Below are 11,188 nucleotides of genomic sequence, written 5' to 3'. Positions count from 1 at the left end.
CAAAAAGAAGTAGCCAATTGTGTGATACCTCTAGGCTCTTTCGTATTCCACAAGTGTGTGATTGAAAGTGAGATTAGGACATGTTTGCTTAGTGTCACTTTTTCACCACACATTTTTGGTGAACCCGATGTGAACATCCTATAGCGTCGTAAATTGTACGCACTTGCTAGGGTGGTACAATTTCACACCTAGTTTAGCACCCGCCTTGGCGCATTTTGCATTTTGCATTACATTTCCCCTTTAGCACTTAATTAATTAAATTAATTAGGTCTAAGGTTCTATTTTATCATCTCCCATATCATAAAGTTGGGCCCTTTTCATTAAAGTGTGCCCCTTTCATTTTATTCCTCTAATACATCATTTAATCAAAAACCCTAATTAGGTCCTATTTTGAACTTGGGGGCTTGATTTCGGGGGTCAAAACATCTCAAAATCAGCTGTAACTTTGGGATTCGCTCTAAAATCATCATATCCGACGGCCCTGAAAATTTGGTGAAAAGTTGTCGGGACCATGGCGCCCGGCGTGCACATGGTCTCGGACATTTTTCCCGAAATTTTAGGAGCACAATCCAATCATAAAATAAAGCTTAACCCCAAGAAATTGGCGGGAGATTCAATCTCTAGGTCGGCCAAAAGTTGAAATTAAGACCTAGGGTTTCATATATAAGAGCTCTCTTTCTTCATTTGAAAGGATCCGAATTTTTGGTTTCAAGGGCTTTCTATGCAGCGAAAGAGCAGATCTTTGAAGACTTCAACAACATTCAACATCCATCCATCAAGCATTCATCAATTTCATTCATCCATTTAGGGCTTTGAAGACATTGAAGAGCAATAGGGGATCACCGACTGAAGATTGGCTTGTATCCCTCCCTTGGGGTTGGGTATGATTTCATGTTGTTTTCATGTCTTTGCATAAGCCTCATTATATCACTTATATTCATGCTTTAGATCACTTTGCATCTTGATTTGGAGCATCTACATTATCATTTACAAGCAATTAGGGTTTACTTTCTAGGTTGCTCTAGTTTGCTTACTTGCATTTTAGATCTTGCACACACACAAGATCTGCACACACATTACTTTTACAATACAACTTGGCTATTCGTGGAGGTGGAAATCACCGAAGCGGGGGTTTGACTAAGGCAAAACCCTATATAGCCGCCCAAACACCTTTTCAGATATAAGTGCAGGTCTCGGGATTCGGACGACGCCGCAAGTTGCGGATCCGACGGAAGCAGACTAAGATGGAACAACACACCAAATTGCAGAGAAAAAGACCAGGACAGGGGCGTGGGGTGCCCTGGTCCTGCCAGGACAAGGGCGCTGGGCGCCTTGGTCCCTGGGACAAGGGCGCTGGGTGCCCTGGTCCTTCTGTCAGACAGCAACTTTCAGCAACTTTCTGACAGCTTTTCAGGTTGCAAAACAGAAGTTTCAGGAGCAGAATCAGGACAGTGGCGCCCGCGCCCCCGTCCCAAACATTTTCACTCAGATTTTAACACCAGGTACGCATTTACATTCTTGTCTTGTCCTTGTGTTTACAGCTTTCCATTGTTTAAGTTCAATTTTGCAATCTTGTTATTAGTTCATACTTGCACTTTGGGGTTAGGAATTGAACTTGCATCATTTCATCTTTCTATTACAACAAAGGAATAGAAATCCTAATAGGTAGCCCGTGGCTCTCTCTTCCACAAAAAGAAGTAGCCAATTGTGTGATACCTCTAGGCTCTTTCGTATTCCACAAGTGTGTGATTGAAAGTGAGATTAGGGCATGTTTGCTTAGTGTCACTTTTTCCCCCACACATTTTGGTGAGCCCGACGTGAACTCCAATCTTCTCTAATTCTGATCTATGTTTTCAAATTTGAGTGTTTATGCTATTTCAAAATCAAATTTGTATTTACAAGTTTTAATTTCTTGCAAGATTCAAAAAAATCTAGAGGAAATTTTTGCTAAAACCCTAATTTTTCAATTCAAAGTTGAACTTGTGGATAGCTTAATTGGGATTAATAATTTCAAATCTGATTTAGGAACTCATTTGAATCATAAATTTCATTTTCTAAATCTACATTCTAAGTGCTTGCATTGGTTAAAATTACACATTTCCTTCTATTTTGCATGTGTTATCATTTGAAAGAGGAAAATTGTTGTCATGATGCATTCATTTCATAGATGTGATAATGGGTTAGCTTCCCTTGTTTCAATTTTTCCTTCTCCTAAAGAACCTCCCCCCATCTATAACAACATTTTAGTGCCTAAAAGAGTTGCTACCAATCCCTTTGAGACTCTCCCATGCTCTAAGGATGAAGACTTTAAGAGTGATCTTGACAATTCTCCTAAAATGTGCCCTTCCTATTTAGCTATCCTAGAGGAAGAGAATGATATCATAAACACCTTTCTTAATGTTACTTCACCTTCCCTACATGATGCCTCTCTAAGTGAAAAGGTATTGATGGACATTGACTTATTTTCTCCTAAAGTTGGTCCTTCCAATGGGGGCATGTTAGTGCAACAAGAGGTTATGAACACTTCTTTCAAAGATCTCCTTCCTAAGCATGAATCTTTGGAGAAATATGTTCATGTTCCTCCTAAAAAACACTCCCTTCATGAGGATCCTTTTGTGCAAGAAGATGACATTATCCCTACATTTCCTAGTGATGGCATTTCCTTTTCCAACAAAATTCCCACTAGAGATGATGAATTAATGATAAATGCTTACCCTTCTCCTAAAGTTTGTCTTACCCATAAGCATCCCTTAGAGAAAGAAGATGAAATAATAAGAAATTTCCTTAATTCTCTCTCCCCTAAAGATCATATTGAACATATTTTGAGGAAAGACGATGAGTTTAACACATCTATTGATGCTCTCCCTCCTAAGGATGAGGAATTAATAAACAATGTTATCTCCTCTCCCGAAATTAACAATACTTCAAACATTCCTTTCAACAACTTCACTATTTGGGATGAACCATTAGAAGAAGGTGTAGATTATTCTCTTCCCCATGAGAGAACCCTAGCCAAAGGGGATGAAATCAAGATTGAAAACTCCCTTGATAGTTTCTCACCTTCCTTGAATCTCAGTTATTCTCCCTCTCCTCAACTTGGTTCTACTCGTAAGGATACCCTAGTTCAAAGCAAGATGGTTAACATCTCTTTCAAAGATCTCCCTCTCAAAAGTGAGACTTTAGAGAGTAATGTTGATCCTTCTCCTAGAGAGTTTATTCCCCATGTATATCCTTTGATGATAGAGGATGATATGACCTTTCCTAGTATTACTCTTCCTACTAGAACATCAATGCCTACCCCTTGTCTCTCTCCTAAAATTGATTTAATCCGTGATGAGATTTTAGTGCAAGAGAAGACTATCAATAATTCTTCCAACACTTTTGTTCATTCCTCTAAACCATCCTCAATCAATTTGATACATGTGAATGAAACACCTAACAAACCTCTCTTCACTGTCCAAGGTGCTTGTCCTTCTCAAAATTCTCAACCTTTAAATAAGCCTATCTTAGTGGTTCAAGGTGGTTATGCTAATGATTCTTTTTGCACTCCTAAGAAACCTATTATTACTGTGCAAGGAGGTTATTCTACTAAGAGCCCTTATGAGTATGCTAAGCAACTGACTAGAGAGAGTTATCATGCGGTTGCCCATACCTATAACACAAGAAACAATAGGCAACCTAATCCTCCTCCAGTTATCCCAACTTCACTTTCTCCTTCCCAACCTATTCTTCCTCAAGCTCCTCGTATTTCACAAATGCTTAGTAAGGACTATGATCTTATTGAACAACTTAAAACTACCCCGGCAAAGATATCCCTTTGGGATTTGATCCAAACTTCTTCCGCTCATCATGGAATGTTACAAGATGCCTTGAAAGATTTGAATGTTCCTCCACCTAATACATCTAGTAATATAGTGTCTTTGGTTAACTCTGTGATGAATCCTAAAGCTCAAATTGTGTTTACTCAAGATGAGTTGCCTACTAGTGAAATTCAACATCAATATGATCCCTTGATGATTGTGGTTATCATAAATGACACTGCTATAAGACGAACACTGGTAGATAATGGTTCTGGCCTTAATGTGTGTAGCATTAATCTATTGCATAAGATGAATGTGGATACATCCCTTATTGAGCCTGACTCTTGTCCCATTCGAGGCTTTGATAATGTGGCTAAGTCTTCATTAGGTATTATCACCTTACCCATCATAGTGGGACCTGTTACTTTGCCTACTCCTATCCATGTTATGTCGGTAAATCTAACATACAACTTGTTATTAGGGAGACCTTGGATTCACAATATGCAAGCTGTCCCCTCTACATTGCATAGACAAGTTAAATTTATTTATAATAATAAGACATATACCTTGATAGGTGATACTAATTTTCAAGCTTGTTTGCAAACATCTACTTCCAAAGGGAGTTCTTCTAAGCCTTCCTCTTCTAGTGATGACTCGTTAAACAAAATACCTATGGATGAATCATCACCCTCTGATAATCATAATTCTTTGGATGAGTCTGAAGTTCCTGAAGAAGATTCTTCTCAACTTGAATCTACACATGAAAAGGCTTTTGATCCTAAGAAGGTTCTCGCAAAAGATGATTGGGGATCTCTTGATTTCAATCCCACCTTTGTAGGTGAGTATAGGGTTCCTCCTAGAGAGCTTAAAGTTAAAATTAAGGAAGAAACGAGAGATCAATCAGTCTTACCTGAACCTATGAGCAATAATTTTGTGGCTGCTTCTCAAACTTCTTCTCCTCACACCTCTAATTCTGAAGAATTTGATTCTTTGTCTTATGAAAAACCACCTTTTCTTTCTGAAATGGCTAATCATTATGGTCGTGGTTTTCATATTTTGGCTAAGAGTGGCTATAGTGGAAATGGTTGTGGCGCAAATGAACAAGGAATTAAAGTTCCTTTAGAACATAACATGCATGAATATTCATTTGGACTTGGATATAATCTTTCTAAGCCCACCAAAGCATCTAAAAGACCATCTCTCAGTGTGAATGCTATATTTAGTAGTGATGATGATCTCACTTCAACTAAATCATCTTCTACTGCTATCAACTCTCATTCCCCTCATAAGGAAATCTTGGTGATGAACAAATCTCTTTATGACTCCCCTCAAATTTCTAAATCCAATTATGAATCTTTATCTCCTCTTCATCATAAAGTCCTTTCCTCCAGGGATAAGGCTTTAATAAATTACACTCATCCCTCTTCTAAGATTTCTTGTAACTTTTCTTCTTCAATTTTTATCACTTTATACATGTTTTTTATCTCACTTATAGTTGAGCATTTAGCATGTCATATTCAAATACCTCATTTAGTCTATCATGTCTTTAAATAACATTAACGGCTATTATGTTGCTCATCATTATGTGACATTGGTAGCTCATTTACTGGGGGCTCATTGTCATTCATGATGGTACAATTTCAAGTGCAATCATATTTTTGAAGCAACATAATAGCCTAATTTTTCTATGTTATCTCTTGTTCCTAGGGGGTAATAGTGTGAAAATATTGATCATCTTTGCTTTAGAATTCTCTTTTCCTAGATATGGGAGAAGATGTGTATTCTCTTTCTTATCCTATCCACTTTTTGTGAGGAGCATTTTACATACACTAATGTCTTGCTTGCATGAACTCATGTGAGTATGTAGTACATTTTGCTTATGTCTAAATCTCTCCCTAGAAGATTGTGTAAGTCCTTCTCATTATCCTTATCCTTGGGAGGCAATGATCTTTTCTTATTTTTATCTAAGGATCCACTTTTTCCTATTTCGTGGATGGTGTGAACTTTATTACTTGATGTTATTCCTTGTATGCATTTGTTGTTGTTTGTTCAAGGACTCTCTCTTACAAGAGGTGTAAGCCCTTGACTACAACCTCTTTTGCACTTGGTAAAATACATCCATAATGAATTCACTCTCCCAATTGGGTTAAAAAGAGCATCATCCTTCATTAAGAATCACTTTCACCTTGCAAAAGAAAGGAAGTATTGCATTCTTATTCTCTTCTTTGTCTAAGACAATTCCTCTCAGGGATAGGTGTCTTTTGTACAAAGATCTATTCTCCTCTAAGGATCTCCTTTACACATACTACAAGACATCCCTTTTCAACTATCTTATCCTTGCTTAAAGAGTGCAAAAACTCCCTTGCTTGGATCTATGACATTGTTGCATTTTTGGGGTATCTTCTTTTGTGATGAAGGTAGGTATCCTTGTTCTACTTTGCTTATGACATAAACATTACACTTTTTGAGCAATGGGTCATTCTCGGAACCAGAGCACAGACTCTTAGAGCGAGATGTCTCCATTTTTTTTCTTTTATGCAAGGTGATTATTCTCAGAACCAGAGCACAGACTCTTAGAGCGAGATGTCACGCTTTTGTACTATACATATACAGGTTGTAGCATACTTGGGCATAGACTCCTATGAGGTGCTTCTAACCTCACTTACACACACATGCATGAGGTTGAGTGGAACTAGCGGCATAAGGCTAGACTTTCTCACTCTCCTCCCTTACATGGATCACCTAGACAGACTCTAGGGGCTAGTTTTCCATGTCCTTTTTTTCATGGATCACCTAGACAAGATCTAGGGGCGAGAAGTCCATGTTTTCTCTCTCACTATTCTTTTCATGGATCGCCAATGTGTGTATTCATGCTTTTTTCCTTTCTTTCTCTTTGCATTTTGTTTCCATTTACATCCTTCATCTTGCGTTAGAGAACTCTCAAATCCTCACACTCTTTGTTGTGTTGGAATTAAGGTTTAGTCCTCTTTCTTACTAAATGATTCTCCATTAGTTTTTGATCTCATATCAAATCTTCTTGTGAGCATTTGTCATCAATATTCTTTAACAATTCGAAGTGGTAAACATGATACCCTGTTTCAACTCACTAAAATTAGCAAGCCGAAATAGGGGGGGGCATATAGCTACCCTCGAATTTTCATCACCTTCCTTAGTAAGCATTAGGTGATTTTGTGATCTAACGTGTGTTTTGTAGGGTGCGGTTCCTAACTGTGTACTGCAGATACCGCTGGGGGCTTCGTTCGACAGACTTATGGATATATCCTTTTTAAATAATGTTTACTTTTCTATACTTTAGCTTGCATATGCACGTAGTGTTCATATGACCGCTAAAGTGGGGGCGAAATGTAGCGTCGTAAATTGTACGCACTTGCTAGGGTGGTACAATTTCACACCTAGTTTAGCACCCGCCTTGGCGCATTTTGCATTTTGCATTACATTTCCCCTTTAGCACTTAATTAATTAAATTAATTAGGTCTAAGGTTCTATTTTATCATCTCCCATATCATAAAGTTGGGCCATTTTCATTAAAGTGTGCCCCTTTCATTTTATTCCTCTAATACATCATTTAATCAAAAACCCTAATTAGGTCCTATTTTGAACTTGGGGGCTTGATTTCGGGGGTCAAAACATCTCAAAATCAGCTGTAACTTCGGGATTCGCTCTAAAATCATCATATCCGACGGCCCTGAAAATTTGGTGAAAAGTTGTCGGGACCATGGCGCCCGCCGTGCACATGGTCTCAGACATTTTTCCCGAAATTTTAGGAGCACAATCCAATCATAAAATAAAGCTTAACCCCAAGAAATTGGCGGGAGATTCAATCTCTAGGTCGGCCAAAAGTTGAAATTAAGACCTAGGGTTTCATATATAAGAGCTCTCTTTCTTCATTTGAAAGGATCCGAATTTTTGGTTTCAAGGGCTTTCTATGCAGCGAAAGAGCAGATCTTTGAAGACTTCAACAACATTCAACATCCATCCATCAAGCATTCATCAATTTCATTCATCCATTTAGGGCTTTGAAGACATTGAAGAGCAATAGGGGATCACCGACTGAAGATTGGCTTGTACCCCTCCCTTGGGGTTGGGTATGATTTCATGTTGTTTTCATGTCTTTGCATAAGCCTCATTATATCACTTATATTCATGCTTTAGATCACTTTGCATCTTGATTTGGAGCATTTACATTATCATTTACAAGCAATTAGGGTTTACTTTCTAGGTTGCTCTAGTTTGCTTACTTGCATTTTAGATCTTGCACACACACAAGGTCTACACACACATTACTTTTACAATACAACTTGGCTATTCGTGGAGGTGGAAATCACTGAAGCGGGGGTTTGACTAAGGCAAAACCCTATATAGCCGCCCAAACACCTTTTTAGATATAAGTGTAGGTTTCGGGATTCGGACGACGCCGCAAGTTGTAGATCCGACGGAAGCAGACTGAGACGGAACAACACACCAAATTGCAGAGAAAAAGACTAGGACAGGGGCGTGGGGTGCCCTGGTCCTGCCAAGACAAGGGCGCTGGGCGCCCTAGTCCCTGGGACAGGGGCGTTGGGCGCCCTGGTCCTTCTGTCAGATAGCAACTTTCTGACAGCTTTTCAGGTTGCAAAATAGCAGTTTCAGGAGCAGAATTAGGACAGTGGCGCCCGCGCCCCCGTCCCGAACATTTTCACTCAGATTTTAACACCAAGTACGCATTTACATTCTTGTCTTGTCCTTGTGTTTACAGCTTTCCATTGTTTAAGTTCAATTCTGCAATCTTGTTATTAGTTCATACTTGCACTTTGGGGTTAGGAATTGAACTTGCATCATTTCATCTTTCTATTACAACAAAGGAATAGAAATCCTAATAGGTAGCCCGTGGCTCTCTCTTCCACAAAAAGAAGTAGCCAATTGTGTGATACCTCTAGGCTCTTTCGTATTCCACAAGTGTGTGATTGAAAGTGAGATTAGGGCATGTTTGCTTAGTGTCACTTTTTCCCCCACACACATCCTAATTTTGATTATTCGTGGTTAGATCTGAAAAATTGGCTTCCTTAATTACATTTCCATGTTTGATCTTTTGCAAATTTTAGAGGTTAATGGCATAAAAACCCTAAATTTTCTTTTTAGTAATTGAGCTTGTGAAATGTTTAATTGTGAATGCTTGTTTCAGATCTACCCTTCTATTGCAAATTGTCAATTCATATTTGTACTTTAATTCTGAAAATTAAGTGGTTAAGTGTCGAAACCCTAATTTTTAAAACCCTCTTGATTCAACATTTGACCAATGATTTCACTGATCAAAACACCTCCAAATCGGCTGTAACTTTGGATTCTGCAACAAAATCATAATATCTCTCATCCCTGAAAATTTTGAAAAAAGTTGCGAGGACCGTGTGCACCCCGAGCACCATTGTCCCCGACATATTTTCTGAAATTTCGGGAGCTAGATCTTATTGTATTTTTCTGCTAGAATCCAGAATCTTGGCTGATTTCATCAATTCTAACACTTTCAAAATTAAAGTCAAAGTTGGTCTAGTGATTGCTTGGATTAAGGCTTTTAATCATTCAAAAATTGTTGAAATTGAAATTTTGTGTTAAAATTGTATTTCTTACTGTCCTAAATCTGAAAAGTGTGTTGGCATTCATTCGAAGTTTCAGTGCTTTATTCAAATTTCTGCAATTTGTGACTTTTGAAATTAAGTGTTTAATTGCAACAACTTTGATTTCCGCTTCCAAAATTGAATTTTGCGTGAAATTGAGTCAACTATTAAATTTCAAAGCTTCCATTGCTTTTAGTATTCCCTCTAAAATCATAAAATTCAAAATTTCAGTTTCCCTCTCTTTTTCAAAATTCAAATTTTGCATTTTTCAACAATCTTGGTAGGGTTCAATTTTGAGATTGCAACTTTAATTTGGCCTATCTACAGATTGTAAAATCACTCAATTTTTTCAGATTAGCTTTAAAATCATCATAACTTTCATCCCTGAAAATTTCGAAAAAAGTTGCGAGGACCGTGTGCACTCCGTTCGCCACGGTCCCCGACATTTTTTCCGAAATTTCGCGAGATTGTCATGATTGCATTTAACAGCTTAAATCTAGGAGATTGGCTGATTTTATTGAAATTTGCTACCTCTAAATTCGAAAATAAATTCAAAATTCAAGATTTCAATTTTCAAGATAACAATTAAAATTAAGTGCTACCACCTTGGCCCTAATTTTCAATTGTGCCTACCTTTCTTGGAAGTTGTGTTTCCCTCTTCTTTCACAAAGTTCAAATTGGATACATTATCTCATTGTTCAATTTTGCCAACTTTATTTTTCAAAATTCAAAATTTTCTTTCTCCCTCTAGTGCATGAGTTTTACAACAATAAGCCCTACTTACACTATTCCTGTTAGACGAAGCCTTAGAATTAAGTCTTTTCAAGGTTTAATTACCGAGGAGATGGAACCTAATTTGAATGGCCTTTTTAACGAGGACATGGGTAATTCCTCTTATCCTCTTAATGATGAAGAAGCTCTCCATGAGGTTTCTGTAGAACAACTTTCGAAATTGGATAATCAATTTGATGATTTTCAGCAATGGATGTCTCAAGAATACCCCGATAGTCAAGCTCTTTCATTAATTGAGGGTCTAAAACGTATGGTTCAAAGTGATAAGAATGGAATTGATATTTTGCGTAGTATTGCACACATCGTGGATTCGAATGTGATGCCTATGAAGAGTTGTGCCGAAACTTTAGGTTATACACAACCTCCTACTCAAGTCAATCATTCTATTCCTTTAACAACTTCTATTTCTAGTATACCTACTTTTACATCAAACATAATGACTACTTCAATACAAAACATTCCACCTATGATCACCAGTCATGGGGGCAATCCTTCTTCTTCAATCAACCCTCTTCCTTCATTCAATCCGACTTCTTCATTCATTCCTTCAATGAGTATTCCTATTGCATCTCCACAAATGAACATGACACAAGGGGGCAATTCATTTAACCATTCCATTCCTCCTTGTAGCGTTCCTTCTTTCCAATCATCTCCTATGACTAACTATCATAGTGTCCCGCCACCTTACTCTCAATCAATACCTTCTTTTAATAACATAATACCTCCATCACAATCTAACATGTCTAATATGAACTCTTCGACTGAAGCGACCATTAACAATCTTGCACAAACTGTCTCTTCTTTACAGCAAAAAATTGCCTCTATGAATCAATCTAAGTTTAGTGTGCCCACACTTGATGTTGCGAGCCCACTTTCTGTTGACATTGTTCGAGCTATCCCCCCTCAGCATGTTGAAATCCCGTAGTTGGAGCTTTATAATGGTAAAGGTGATCCTCTAACACATGTTAAGACCTTTCAAACAAT

This window comes from Cryptomeria japonica, chromosome 3 (genome assembly GCF_030272615.1).
Source record: "Cryptomeria japonica chromosome 3, Sugi_1.0, whole genome shotgun sequence".
Classification (NCBI taxonomy): domain Eukaryota; kingdom Viridiplantae; phylum Streptophyta; class Pinopsida; order Cupressales; family Cupressaceae; genus Cryptomeria; species Cryptomeria japonica.
Note: the sequence above shows the minus strand (reverse complement) of the source record.